This window comes from Pipra filicauda, unplaced genomic scaffold (assembly GCF_003945595.2).
Source record: "Pipra filicauda isolate LSUMZ 115617 unplaced genomic scaffold, ASM394559v2 scaffold21_size4447388_pilon, whole genome shotgun sequence".
Taxonomy (NCBI): domain Eukaryota; kingdom Metazoa; phylum Chordata; class Aves; order Passeriformes; family Pipridae; genus Pipra; species Pipra filicauda.
The window spans coordinates 2,131,442-2,146,966 of NW_024104332.1; positions in this window are offsets into that span (position 1 = coordinate 2,131,442).

The following is a 15,525-nucleotide window of genomic DNA, read 5'->3' on the forward strand; positions in this document are numbered from 1 at the left end:
CAAGCTTTGGGTTATTTTTACCTCCTGTCTGAAGAGATCAACATATGCCACAGCAGCCACTTTGGCAGCTCCTGGAGGCTCAGTGGCCTCCCACCCATCCTGAGTGTTAAGAGTATTTCTCATCTTTCCTTATCTCCAATCCATTGAGACCAGTCCTGTGCTTTCCTCCCAGAGCATCCTTTTGCAGTACTGTCTCCATCCAAGACTGCATCCTCTCAGTGTGGCTTCCATTGGAGACCACAGTCCTGCAGGTTACTGTTAATTGCACCAAAATACACCTGTGTGCAATGCTGCCCACCCAAAGGAGGATGTGGATCCTCCCAGAAAAGCATCCTCCTGCTCAGTAGAAGGAGGAACAGGCTGCCTCAGGGAGGCTGTGACTGTCCAGCACCAGAGGCTTGAAGGCCAGACTGTCAAGAGTGATGTGGATAAAGGTGACCCTGCACATATATTAGGTTGCTTGAGGTCCTACAAAACCTGGCTTTCTACAGTTTCCATTTCTACTAAGGTTTGTTGTAAAGGTCTTGAGGGAGAAGGTCCAGGAATGAGGATGGGAAAGCAGCATAGTGCAGTTTTTCTGGTTAGCTTTCCTTTCTAATACAGGGGTGTGGTGCTGCCCACTTCCACCCACCTTTATGCCAAAGAGAGGGAACAAGACAAAGCCTGAAAACACAACAGCTGCTTCAGCAAACTGCCTGAGAAGAACTTTATCAGAAATACAGACATTTAACGCTTGGTGATGGGTTATGCTTGTCCATTGTGGTGTTCTGTTAAAAAAAAAAAAATGTTCCTTATGCTCCTAAGAAATAAGTAAAAAGCATATTTTGAATGCTTTACCATCTGGCTCAGTTTGTGTTCCCCCCCTTCGTCTACTGGTGTGATCGGCAAGATGAAAGACATCCCACCTACTGTAAACCAAACACCATCTGTAGGTGTGCATGTCCCCTGAGAGCCTGCTGTGGTTTCAGCTCTCAAAAGCTGACAGCAGCCTCAGCTATCAAAGAGGTGATATGGGGACAGTGCAAAAGGACAGATATGTTACTGCCCTCTGCCCAAATTATTTCATTTCTAATTCCTGCATATTAACTTTTCAAAAAACCACAAAAGAGAAGCAGCCATGAGGGGAGCACAGAGCTGCTGGCTTACATGAGCTGTCTAGCCAGACCTCGTTTCTCTCTAGCATCTCATCTGATTTCCATCCCTCTGTACTACTATCTCGCCTTTCCCTCCTTCCCTCTTGCTTTGTTCGGTTTTCCCACCACAGTGCAATACCTTGGCCAAATCCAAGTGGAGTTTTCAGATGGCAACGCAGGGAATGTGGCTGGTCCCAAAGGACCACAAGTCCTGCTCCAGGCCAGCAAGTTCCCAGCACATATAGTTGATTTGTAGCAAGAGATTTTTTTTTAATTTTTTTTTTTTTTTACATTGAGAAGAACAAACACAGGTCATAATGACTACATAATAACTCATACCATAATGACCCAAGTCCTTTTGCCAAAGTGTCCCCTGCATCCCTTTAGCTACACCTTGGGAAGAAACCTGACTTCCCACACCAGGAAATCTAAACCCCAAAAGTTACAACTTCCAATGTTATTAGTGCCTAAGGACAAAATCCAACAGAGCAGGAAGCAGCAGATCTGCCCCAAATAAGCACCTGAAGAAACACATTGGAGGCCCAGCTACTCTTTCTCCTGGCAGGGTTGCTGGCTTGGGGATTCCGTGCTGAAGGGTGACAGTGCAGCAAGGGGCTGTGTGGCCCCAGCAGGTGGCAATGCAGCCCGACAGCAGCAGCCACCCCGCTGCTGCCAAGCACATGCCTGCACTCCTCAGCTGCTAAATCCTACCTCGGGAGAACTGGGATTCAGCTCTTGGGAAAGGTGCTCAAACCAAAAAGCCCACATGGGTAAGGGTGTGTTTGTATACTGTGGGAATAGTATATATGTGGGGGACAGATGTGAGAAACATGGAAGCCCTCCTGAAATGCATGGCCTGAGGAAGGGATGCTGCTACCACAGAAGTGACATTGCTCGATGTGGGTGATGCTCTGCGAGACCACAGAGAAGATGAGGGGACTACTGCAAACGTGGCATCTGGTGACTGAGGATGAGCATTGCCACCCCCCTGGTACCACTCCATTGGCACAACTGACCTTTGAAAGCAGAAGATGAACGTGAAGGGCTCCGCCTGCCTAGGTGGTTGCAATGCACGGCTGCTCTGAGACTCAGAAAAGACCAGCACATCTTTGCATCCTGCCACATTTTTTTCTGTTTCAGAGACAAACTCACTCCCCTCAAAAGCTGTTGGGGAAAAGCAGAACAAAGCAGTTCTCAATACAGCTGCTGATTCGAGACAGAGCCTGCCATTGCCTTGCTCATAAAGCTTTGTATTCCCAAGTGTTCCCCCAGCCAGCTTTCATCTTCAGCATGGTGGTCTCTGCTGTTTCCTCCTGCAGAGCTGCCTGAAGACACTTCTCTTTTACCTCTCTCCCCACTTCAGTCACGTGCTTGTTTCTGTCTCCATGCTACTGCTTTGAGGGAAGAAGGGTGGTGGCTTTTACTCTGAATCATTTCACAAATCCAGTTTACAGCAGCACAGCAAGGGGAAGGCAAAACACAATGTGGGAGGAAGGAAAAACCAGCTTATCACAAGGAAACCTGTGCCCTCCCTGCCCCTCATGGGGAGGAAGCTTTTGAGTACAACCTAGAACCTCAGAACAACCCCATCACCAATATTTGGATAATCTAAATGATAAAAGTTGCCAGCAGAAAGGAGAGGAGAAAATTAAGTTGTTTTTCATGTATCACTCAAATTCAGAGGCACAAAAGCCATATGTTTTTGCTGCCCTCTGTTCTGGACAGGACAGCTTGCAGCCACCCTCAGATGGCCTGCATCCCACTCTGCTTTCCCCATAGGGTGAAAGATGGCAAATTTGGCCAAAATGGACAACAGATCTTAATGACTGACCACCCTCGAAGCCTGGGCGTGACAGTACACTGCTTTGCTTCCTCTGCAGCAAGGAAGACAGCCAGCCATGGAGAAGGCACAGAGGCGGTGCTAAAAACAACTTGAAGGCCTTAAGAAGGGAAGAAAAGAGCAGAACTGTGGGGAGCCATTTCACTCAATCCCCTCATGGCTGGGGAATTTCTCACTAAGAGGACACGTGTCAGGCAACCCTTGCAAAAAGGTTATTTTGTAGCCATTGCAATTTGCTGCAGCATTTGCAGTGTGTTCTCAGGCAGTAATCAAATCCACTGGTAGTATTTTGCCTGCCATAAACCCCATTGGAGCCCTGCCCACAAATAGTTTACACTGTAGTATGCAGCTGTATACAAGGCAGGAGCAAATGTTCCACATAATGGCTGTTGGCCCTAATCAGGTGGAGTCATGGATCATATTTCCAGCATTTGGCAGAATTTTATTATAGATACTCCTCCTTAAGGATAACCCCTCACTCCTGAAGGGGTGACCACAGCAGTGCCAAACAGCTTCCTGGTTGGGGAGACCCAAAGCAGCCTTTAGTTGCAGGAGTTTCCCCTGTTCCCAGGAGAGCTTTGGAGCGCTTTGCTCTGTCACTGCCTACCTCCATCCTGACATTCCCAGGAGCGGACAGGAAGGGAATAATCAGATTTTTACAAGTGGCTGAAAAAATAAGAGAGAGATCCACCTCAGAAGATAAAGTTTAAGACTTTGAGAGAATCATCATAAAACACAAGCAAGGGCAAATCCTACATCCAGGGATACCCTTGTTGGGAATTTATAGCTCATTTATCACCATGGGAAAGAGAACAAACCCCACCTGGGTGACAGCTACAGTGGGTCACAGTTAGGTAAAAACCACAACAAGATATAGCGCAGCAGTTCCCAGAATCAGGCTCCCCACCCCATCAGACTGCAGTGCTTAGTACTTGCAAGCCTGACAAATTCATCTGCAAACAACTGGGCTCCAGACCAGAAGCGGGAAGTTGCCAGTGGAAGCATTTGGTAATCCCTGGTGGTTCATCACCATAGGGGATAAACTCCAAGGTGTTTATACCACCCAAAGCTGGGAAATATCCCATTACAGCAGGGCTGACCTCGTGCTTTACAAGCACATGGAAAAGACAGTTTGATGTATGGATCCCCAGTGAGTACAAACACGTCCAGGTTCTGGGAGCACACAGACCCTTTTTAAAACAGAACAATCATCCTTCATTATCTTTCCCCCTCTCTTTTTGCTGTCTTCACAACGCCAATAGATCCAGTTCCCCGGCTTTAAGCAACAAGAATCTCAATCATTTACTCCAATAACCATTTAGCCTTCTGCTGAACAGTCTATGCATTCAAGTGTGGAATTACTGCCTTGTAAAACCCGGGACTATGATATTAGCACTTACTGCCCATACCCCTGATCTGAGTCAGGTGGTGTCAGTCATCAAGGGGGAAAGAGACTTTCTGTGTAATAAAAAAAAGATGGTTTGGCATCCTTTCCTTGATTTTCTCTCTTGAAGATTTAAGTATGATAGGTGCTTTATTGCAAGAGGGCCTGATCTGGGACTCTCCCCAGTTGTGATTTTCACAAAACCTATGAGGAAGGTGATCACCTTTCTACACTTCCATCCTTCTTTCTAATTTTGCTGGAATGATCCAAAAGAGTCAAAAACATCACTGGGAGAATACAAAAATAAGGACAAGTAAGGCAAATCCTTAAGCCTCACCTTCTTAGGAAACCAGGCCAAGAACAAACCATATTACTCAGAGTATGGAATTTGCAGCCAAACTATTCAGTTAGCAAATGCATTAGATATACCTGAACAAAACTCTTTAATGATCTGGATGCAGCTTGGATCTTCCTTAGATAAAATGAGAGGTAAATTCTGCAATTAATTGCACCATTTGGAAAAAGAAAACCACATCACTTTTGAAGGCAGCTTTGAGAGCTCCACAAGGAACAGGGAAAAAGCTTCCATCCACTTGGGATAATTCTCTAAACATCATAATTTCATCAAGAGGAATGAAACTTGAAGCTGGAATGATGAGACAGCTCATCCAGTGGACATGCCTTGCCTTGGACTGGGACTCAGCAGACAAATCTCCTTCCTCTGTTTGCAACTGCCAAGCTGGGGCTCTTCCAACAAGTAATTTGGCTGCTCTCTGCTCTGATTTTCTTCAATTTCTTTTGCTCATTTTCCAGCATCTCTGAGGTAGAGTTTCTCATTATCTCTTGATGTGGCACATCACAGAAGGACCCCAGTTAGAGCTTGAAATCTGAAAATGTTTCTTTTGAACATGCCACACTGCAAATAGTAACATTTGTACAGCACTTTCAAAATGCTCCAAAGCTGCTGAAGAAGAAATCAGTACCTAAATCACCAAATGTACAAATATAGAACTGAAAGCAATGCAACATTAATACTATGGCTCCAACATTATGCCTGACAAATCTTGTGAGAGAGTATGTGGGGGGGGGGGGAAGTCTTAACAGAAGTGTTTCATTTCCCAGGAAGGAGCACCTGAATCATTTCTCCTCTGATTAACCCGTATCATTATGCTCTGCCATTGATTATTCCCTGTGCTTCATAGGCCGGAAGTACTACCCTGGCAACGAGATGACCTCAGCTGGATTAGCAGCCATCAGGAAAAAGGCAGCATCACACATCTCACAGACAGCTGCCAGCCCTTTTGCCATCGGAAAACTCACCTCTCCCTGCCTCTGGCAGGGCCTGCCAGCTCAGCTAGAGGGCCAAAACTGGGCAGACAACTCCACTGCTCTCAGCCAACAACGCCCAGCCCTGGAAGCTTGCAGGAGGTATGCTGTGTGAAGGCAGGTCACAGGGAACTACGATGAGCTGGAGCATTATTTGTTGGGATGTGGGTCACAACCCTGTCCTTTGCCCACATGCAAGCCCACACTGTATGAACCCCAAGGAGTGCACAGCCCACCAGCAAGGAAACTGTCAGAGGCTCCTTAAAAGGACCATGTAATTGTACTTAACTGCTGCAAAGGTCATTTGCCTGTGTGGAAACCAAGTAATAATGAAGTGTACCACACTGGCTGTCCAAGACTGTCAGAGAGGTCTTAAAAACAGCAGGGATCTCTTGGCCATCACCAGGACAGGCATCCCAAGAGCCCCATAGCTGATGGACACATTTTCTTTAGCTCCAGCTAAATCACTGGACATAACCTTTATATATGACACAGGGCTGGGAGCCTTGCATGGGCACAAATTTAGGGCTGGAAGACAACACAGAGAGAAAAGTCCAACTGGCAGTTTGCAGTGGCCATGGGAAGATGAAAAGCACTGTCCTTCAGGAACAGACAAATGGTGGGAGCAAATACATTTTAAAAAAAAGGCACACTAGGAGTCTTCTCTGACCCTGAAACAGGGAGCTGGAAACCAAACTGAACTGTGATCTTCCTAAATTGAACCAGAAGTAATAAAATTCCCCATATCTTTGTTTTCCAAAGGGGTTGAGCGCTTTGTTTGCCTCATGACAACTCTGAGATGGGGATTCAGGCCCTGTGATGTGGCCACTGTGCAGACTGCCACTGTCCTGCCCCCAGAGCTCAAGAATGGAAAGGTGTGCCAGACCCTTGTTCCTATCAATTCAGCATTCAGGCACTTGCAGGTGATACCACTTTGATGTGCTGGGTACCAAAATTCCGTTTGTACATATTTTCCTCACTCTCCCTATGCCTTGAACCCACTTACCAGACTGCCTGGTTGTATCTGTGTCTTTGCTTGTATCCTCCACATACCACTGTTTCCCATTAGGATCATTTTCTCCTTAATTTAAATCCTAATCATGCAACACACAACATACAGTGTACTAGACATTCTTGTGGCCCCAGAGACATCATTAGAAGCAAACTTAGCTATGAGTTGCTCTTCAGAAAACCACCTGTAGTAATGGATTTTCAAAATGAAGTGAATTGAGATACCTTGATTTGGAAGATATTCAGCTCAAAAATCAACGAAAGGAGGCCATGGGGTAGTTTGTTTTTTCAGAGACCAAGACAGGTCTCTGAAAATCACTTGTGACTACTAAAATCCTTGGCCAATAAATAACAATTACCATCCTCATTACTGAGCAAAGGTTGACAGGGAAAGCAGGTCTGCATCAGAGGGAAGAGCAACCCTCAGTCACTGAAGCTGCCAACAACACGTTCCTCATGGCAGATGTCAGCTTATCCCAGGAGCTGCCACTGCCACTTTCTGCTGGACTGTTTTCTTCAGCTGGCTAATCCTGAGCTGCAGCAAATACACCACTCGTCCCCTTCCAGCAAGCAGACAGGCCGCAATAGCAAGGGCTCACAACCATGCTGTGGTTTCAGCATTCTCCTTCCCTCTGAAAAGACAGGACTGTGGGACGAGATACACTTGTCAAGTTAACTGTGAACTGGGAAATGTCAATTTTGAACTCTACTGTGAAGAAAGCAGATCTGATAAGTTATATGCGCTTGGAGTGGGGGCAAGGTGCTTTTCAGCATTCACCACCCTCAGATAGAGAAAAAAAGTGTGCTACCCAGGATTATCAGCACGCTACTATGAAGTGTTAAAACCCACAGCAGACAGCGCTGATTACAGCTCTTTAATTACTGCTAAAATTATAAAAGCACTACACCAAGTCTTTGTGGAAATTGCACCTTTCAGAAGGGGAGATAAAACCTCTGCCTCCATAATTGCAACAAAAGGGAATGGTAAGAAGTTTTTAAGAAACAAAGGTGCAAAGAGAAAATGCTCTAAAGGAACATAAGCCCCATCAAATTTTAAAAGAGAGAGAGTATCAATTGCTTGCAGATCATAAAAACCACAAATGGGAGACGTACCTCCAACCCCAACAACAGCAGGCATAAATGAGACATTCCAGCCTCACACCTCATGTTGGTTATTATGTCATTATTGAATCATGCAGAGCAGCTCCTCTCTTCAAGCCACCCTAGAAAGGCTGTGCTAAACTGACATTCAACTCAGGAAGAGGGAGAAGAGAGGTACTGGCGGCAGGCTGCTGACATTACATCCCTTCCTTTGGAAGACACATCCAACAAGGGAAAGGTTGGATAGCCACAGTCACATTTCCAAATGCCTTGATTCTCACCTTCCCCAGTTATCTCAATATGATTTTAATGTAATAAGAAACCTGCACGCTCATTGCAGGGAACAGCATTGGATCTGAGAGATGGTATCTTTTCATAATTGCTATACAAATGCTAGGTCCCTAAAAGCTTGTAGTTTAAATTTAAGCAATCTCCTTTGTCCCTGCCAATTCACTTAAGCACAACAAGAATTAATAAACCATCTTGATTAGTCATTACCTGTGTATAACATTCAAAAGGGCAAATCAGAACACACACTAAATGATTTCACAACAGATTCTGAAGGAGAAGCACTGGCTTGTGTTCACTGCAGCACAACTAATTTAAAGAAGTCATGAGCTTGGCATTTGTGTTTCAGGATCCAATCTCCCACCTATTTCAGGGCCTCCAAAACTACAGAAGTGAAGACTTCTTCCACTGTACTTACCACTGTCATTTAAAATGTCTTTGCCACAAACATTCATCCAATCAGCTTTGGCACTTAGGCTCCAGTTGTACATGCTATCCCCACTACTATGATCCAATAGCTCTCAAGGAGAAAGGCAGAAATAACCTTCGAAGCAAAAAGGGTTAAAAGTCACATCCAGAGCAGCCCATGGCCAATTGTTCCATTTCTATCAGCTTAACAGAGTTGCTTGGGATGATGAGTTTGGGACAAAAATATTTAATAAAAGTAACAGGCATTTCTGAACTACCTTCAGGAGTAACAGTCTTCTAAAGTATGTCATCAGCCTCACACTGGCAGCTCTGAAGCATCTCGTATTGCACAGCAGCTGACTCTCACAGAAGTTTATCAAGCAGGAGAAAAGCTCTCAGGGCTGGCTATTCAGGCAGAAGGGGCTGAAATGGAAGCCTTGCTCATATCACACTCTTTAAGAGACCAAAGACCTGATTACATTACATCTTATATGAAATTGCTACTTCAAACGTTGCAAGTGCTGCAGGCGGAGGCAGAGGCAGCTTGCACTGGCTGCCAAATACCAGGCACAAAAAGCTTTCTTAGGGTGTTGATAGGGACAATCCCCCCCAGGGCGTCCTTCAGCCCTTGTGCTCTGATGTCTTGCCCAACCCCACAGGATCTCCAGTTCCTGGATCCAGCAGCACCTTTTGTGTGAGTCACTGTGTTTTTCCCGTTAACAACCTCTGATCTCATAGGTCACACAAGAAGCAAAGTGACATTCTTGAGCATCACCATGTCCCTTGCCTCCCTACAGCTAAATAAGGGGTGCAGCAGCAGAGGTCTATTTAAAGCCAGCCAGCGTAGCTACTTGACAGACCCTGGAGGAGAGACATTTCTTGTGTCAACATCACTGCTCCCTGAAAATCAGGCTTGCACCCATGAGCAGCTTCAACGGGAAGGTTTCACAGTGCTTCACCCAGGTTTGTTTTCTCTCACACAGAGGGAACACAGAAATGTTACAAGCACAGCACAGAAGGTCAAGCACCATCACAGCCAGTTTTAAACAGCTTGGCCAGGTTTATCCAGTGTATTGCTGGCTACAGTGAGACCTTCTTACCTCCTGTAAGAAGCAGCTGGAAGCTCACTGTGTGCTCTGTCCCCTTGGACTGCAGCATGACTGGTTGCTAAATCCCCCCTCTCCAACTAAAAGCATTAAGGGACCCACATCATCATCTTGTGACATTTATGAAAAGAGGTTTTTTACCCCTGGCTGGCTGGAAGAAACCTTGCCAGGCCCTGCCTGCAGCTTCCTTTGCCTGCTGCATGGAGGACACCTCTCCAACCATGGGCTGGGCACTGGGAATGAAAATCCTGGTGGGGGTAAAAGGACAGTGCCACCAGGAAATACCTGTTAACTCTATGGAAGAATGAAAGTCCACAGACAGCACTGAGCTGGGATAGCTGGGAGGCTGGACCGAAGGCACAGCATCAATTATGAAAGGATGCTACAGCTGGAGTGCCACAAGGAACACTGCCAACAGACACAGTAGCCTCAAACCTCCAAACCTCCAATGCAGAATGTTAGCTCCATCTTTCCATGACAACTCTCTGTATACAGACACTTTGTACCCAGGATGCTTAGAAACATTATCACAGTGATTCATGATAAAGGAGGAGCTCATCAAATGCTTTATGCTCATTTGGGTCCTCTCAGATAACCACAGTACAGATTATATTCTAGATATTTGTGTGGATCTCTATCAGGGCTTAAATAAGCCTTGACAATGCTACTTGCGTTCTTAAAATACTTTTCTGAAATATGTATAGTATGATTAATTATATGATAATGTAGTTATATCCCCTCTCCCCAAAGAGTATCATCCTCATGGACATGATTCAAAATGCACAAATATTATCTGAAACCTACATAGGTCCCACAAATATGAAGTACTTACTGCTAGGCACAGAAACAGCCAAAAAATTTTGGTTCCTACAGCTTCGTTCTCGCTGGGCTGTCTCAAGGTTTGCATACGACTGAGCCACATACCACTTAAATTCTAACACAACAGCAGGACTCATGCATGCAATTAGAAAACAAGGTTTTTGGTGTATCAAACACATTTTGGAATGTCTGGGCATTAAGCAGTATTTAAGCAAATGCAGACTGCATGCTTGGCAGAGACAGGATTTCAGTGACAAGGACAGAGAACAAGGACAAGATCTCAGTGATGCTTACATCTCCAGCCTCTGAGTCTTGAAAGTTATCCATACCTCCACTCATTGAGAAGTCTTATTGATGGCTGAAGAGAAAAAGAGCTGTAGATTGTGACAGCACCAGATTTCCTAAAATAGATAGGACATTTAAGTTTTGAGAGATTTCAAGCCTGGATGATCCCTAACAGAAATCAGAAAAAAAAAAGGGAAAGAGAAGAGGTTAATACCTCATAAGTCACAATGAAACCTTCCAGGCAACAGAGGTATGTGGGGACTCCAGGCCATATACTGAACTCTCCTTCAATGCCCTTTCCAAGCCTGAAGTCACTCCATCTCCTAGTAGATTAAAATGAGACCTAAGAAAGACACAATTCATTTTAAATGGGCAGTAATTTAACTCTGCTGCACGCTCCAGGGAAAAGAGAGGAAGGGGAAGGCAGGGAATCTGCAGCTCACAGGCAGGCTGTAGAGCCCTGAAGACACAGGAATCCCAATTGCCCAGAGCAGCACCAAGGGGGATTCCATCCTATTCAGTGTGAGAGAGCACACAGAGTTTAACATCTTATCCAGTACCTAACGTTATGTTTAAAACTCCCTAGTACCCCTCCAGGCCCACCAGTTAATGCTTTCCTTGGTACAGAGTCCTGTCGGGTGGGATGTGACACACACAGTCTGCCTCCACTGCAGCCCTGCTTATGCATATTTTTGTCACATTTAGCCAAGCTCTTGCATTTCAGAGCCTGGTTGCTCAGTGATCTATAAACGGGTGCTCATGCCAAGGAACCTGAGGTGCCAAGAGAATGACTGAAAGCTTTACAGTATGGCGGAAAGCAAACTGCAAAGAGCACTTGGGTGACACTTTCTTCCTGAGGGAATGATGGCATGGGGAGGGTGAGCTGCCTGAATGTGAGCTGAAGGCAGCCCCCAAGTCATCCAGCAAGATTGAGAAGCAGGCACACCTCGAGGAAGCTGCTCCCCCTGCAGTCAGCCCTCCTGGGGCAAGGCGGGGGGTGGCAGAGATGCACGTAGAGGAATGTCTGGTATGTGCCACTGCCAGTTGCTGGGGGACACTGACATCATCTGGGACAAAATTAGAAAACCTTGAGCAGGAGGGCAATGTGGCACAAGTGCTAAGTCAGCCACAGGCTATATGTGGCACACCAGTTGGTGCCTTCTTTCCCCTTCTTTAGAGACTCATTCCTCTGCCTGCTCCTTCAGCAAGGTTTGACTTCAGCCTACACTGTCCTGTGACTGCTTTGTGCCCCTGGCTATATTCAGGCTAGCAACGCCTTATACAGCACTTGAGGGAGCCAAGAGGCAAATCCTCCCTCCAAAACACACCCATCTCCTCTGCTGAGCCAACAGAGCCCTTCATTTGTGCATGTAATCCAACCTTTGTGCCATTATATAAAGCTGTCCCCAGTGTTCATCCCTATTTCCTATCACCTGCAAATCCCTGCCTGTCTGGTAACAACCCTACACAGACATCTCCTCTCATGCTGTGCCCTGCTCCCAAACCACCTTCCTCAGGACAGGGCACCCTCCTCAGACCAAGACCCCCAAAACATGTTGACCTGGCTGTTTATCGGGCTTGACTCTCTTCTACATGAGTTTCTACAGCTTATCAGGGCATCCTGCAGCTGCATCTTGGATAGCAAATGGCTTTGCTTTTTGTTGAAAGTGCTTTCATGTTGAGTACTGAAAAAGCCAAATCATTAGCAGATTAATTAGGCACCCTGTTGCACACAGCATTACAGCTGAAGCTGAGACCTTGAAAGTTTGCTGACAGTGGATCCTGGGCTTCTTACTTAAAGCCTGAGGTGAAACGTGCAAGAATCAAACTGGACCAGCAATTCCTCTCTCTTTTATGGCCAAAATTACATGTTTAAGAAAACACAAGGATCTCTGCAGCATCTTGGTGTGGCAAAATGCACCCAGTCTCTATCAGTTCAAGAACTGCTGAAGCACAGCAAAATGTATTACATATTCTTTCCAAATCTGTTATGAATTATAATAACTCATATATTCTTGATAACTGCCTAAAGTCTCAGTTCCTTCCTGGATCTTATTAGGTTTTTGGCCTCAAATAATCCTCCAGCAACAACGTGTACAATTTAACTGATGTTGGAAAAAACATCATTTCCATGTATCAGTTTTAAATTTCACTGAACTTCCCCTGTTTCCATTCAAAACACTTCTCTGTGAATGTCCTTGTACTTCTTGTAACTTTGGATAACAGGAGTACTTCCCACTCATGGGCTGAATCAAGTAGGTGGTTGTTTCAGACCACTACAATCTTTCTCAGAGATCACTGCTTGCCAAATGGTACATGTACACTTGCAATTTTTCCTGCTGACATTGCAGCCATCCAATCTTTAGAAGAGGAACACAGCCAATATTTAACAGCAGCAGGTGTCAGATAGGAGTTGATCACAGTAAAGAGAAAACACACTGGACAGCTGAAATGATAGCAGATAAGTGTGCGTGGGTCACATTTCTCCTAAATGCTCCAAGAAGAGATTGGAATATGTTGAATGTACTTAGGTGTTTGTAAACAGTCTCTATTCTCACACCTTGCCCGAAAGCAAAACTCCCACCAGAGCCTTTCGAGTGATCAACATTTCCCCTGGTGCTTGATCTGGCATCCTGCCATGAACTCACCGACAATTTCAAAAAACAAATGGGAAGTTAATTGCATTTTCAGGCATTTTAGACAGCAAAAGGCAAAAGTCTCGAAGGGAGATCATTGTGAAACAGAGCAGAAGCAGCAGCGCTCACCCTTTAATCCAACAGCTCCAGGGCTTGCACGGTCCCCTGAAATATAGGACATCTTGTTTTCTACTTCACTGCATGGATTTAAACCATCAACCTCCTTCTCCTGGAAAGGGGCCTGGCTCCCTGGGCTACAGGAAACCTGAGATGGATCCCTCCTTTAAAAACTGGTCCAGAAAGGCAGAGAACTTCAGAGCAAACACACAGGGTGTGCAGCCCAGCACAGGAACATTCCTCCCACTAGAAGCACCAGAATGAATCAATGCCAATGCTCTGGATGGAAAACACACTTCTCTTATGTTAATTCAACTAAATCCAGCCCAAATGCATAGAATTTTTGCATTGGCCAGAATCATATCCTCATCAACTAAACTGGTAAAAACCAGGCAAGCCCCAAGCAAGCTGCCCCCTGTGTCAGTGAGGAGCAGGGCTAACATGGCATTGCTTCCAACCAACACCTTTCTCACTACTGAATTTGCTGGGGTCTTGGGAAATCCAAAGCTACATCTCTGTTCATTGCGCCTCCCCTAAATATGGATTCTCCTGCAAAGAAGAGCATCGATGCACTGCCCAGGAGCTGTGCACCCAACAAGGCAGATGCTAGTGAATTCTCATCCCCAGCTGCTGCTGCTTTCCCTTAGAAGTGGATCTTGGCAAGTCCCAGAAAGCACAAGGGAGAGCCTGGGGTTTGCTCTAGTATTCCTGCTTGCATGAAGTGGCTGCTAAAAGTGGAAGAGGAGCTTTCCTGCTGCAGCCCCTGGAATGAGCTCTGCAGCCCAGAGCAAGATGATATGGCACCACCAGGGACCTGCAGATAGCAGCTCCCATGCAAGATCATAAAATCATAGAATACCCTGAGTAGGAAGGGACCCACAAGGATCAGTCACTGAGTCCAGCTCATGGCCTTGCACAGGACAGCCCCAGGAATCCCACCACGTGCATGAAAGTGTTGTCTGAGCACTTCTTGAACTTTGTTAGGCTTGGTGCTGTGACCACTTCCCTGGGGAGCCTGTTCCAGTGCCTGACCACCCTCTGGGTGAAGAAACTTCCTAATAGTTCCAACCTAAACCTTCCAACACAGCTTCATGCCACAGGGACGCATCTCTACATCACCTGGAACAACTTTGATCCCTATGGACAGATGTGATGTGCTCCCAGAGATGCCTTGGGACACATCCAAACTTACCAGGCAGATAAATCCATGGTGTTCTGTCTCAAGATCAGAAAACTGACCTCCTCCTCCTCTATACCTGTTTTATCTTTTCATCTGATCAATATACAATTATTTTGGGTCAGCAACTCACAAAATCTCCTTTGCTGGAGATTCTTAGACAGGCTACATCATGCAGAGACAGCACAAAGTTCATCCTTCATTTCACAAAGCCTGTCCTCATCTCAAAAATACATTTCATAGCATCTTTCAGGCTTATTTCAGTGGAGATCTCAGGATCTCATAGGAATTATTAGACCACCATTGGTTCTTTCTTGCAATTAGTATTCTCACAGGTGTAGTGATGTATAAAAATTGGTTTAGACTATTTCTTCCCAAGTTACACCTCCAGGATCCATTCACTGGATTTCACTGAAGTTTGGTTTGTGCAATATAAAACATCAGCATCACTAGACATACCCCCCTCAGGCCCCTCAGGAATGACACCCTACAGGCTCCTGCTGACCTGCAGCAGTGCAGGAGAGTCCACGTTACCACCTTCCCAAAAACAGACTAGCAGAGCAGGGATCCCTCCATAAAGCACCTTGGAGGCACCCAGCAGAGCTCATACATCATAGGTTTTGGCCTACAGGCAGAGAAATAGGAAATTAAATCTCTCCTGGTCTGTGTTCCCTAAAGCAGAAACTGAGCCAAGGCTTCAAATTATATCCATCAGTGTAGATCTATTGATTCAAAAGGGATGACTCAACTTCCAAGAAGTCTCTTGCTCAAGGTCATGGGCTGTAGCAAAGAAGAGTTCTGAGCATAGGTTTTCTTACATGAAAATACACCTTCAGCCACTCTCCATCCTTTTTTTGGTGTGCATTTTTTTTGTAAGTTTACTTTCCTTAAAAT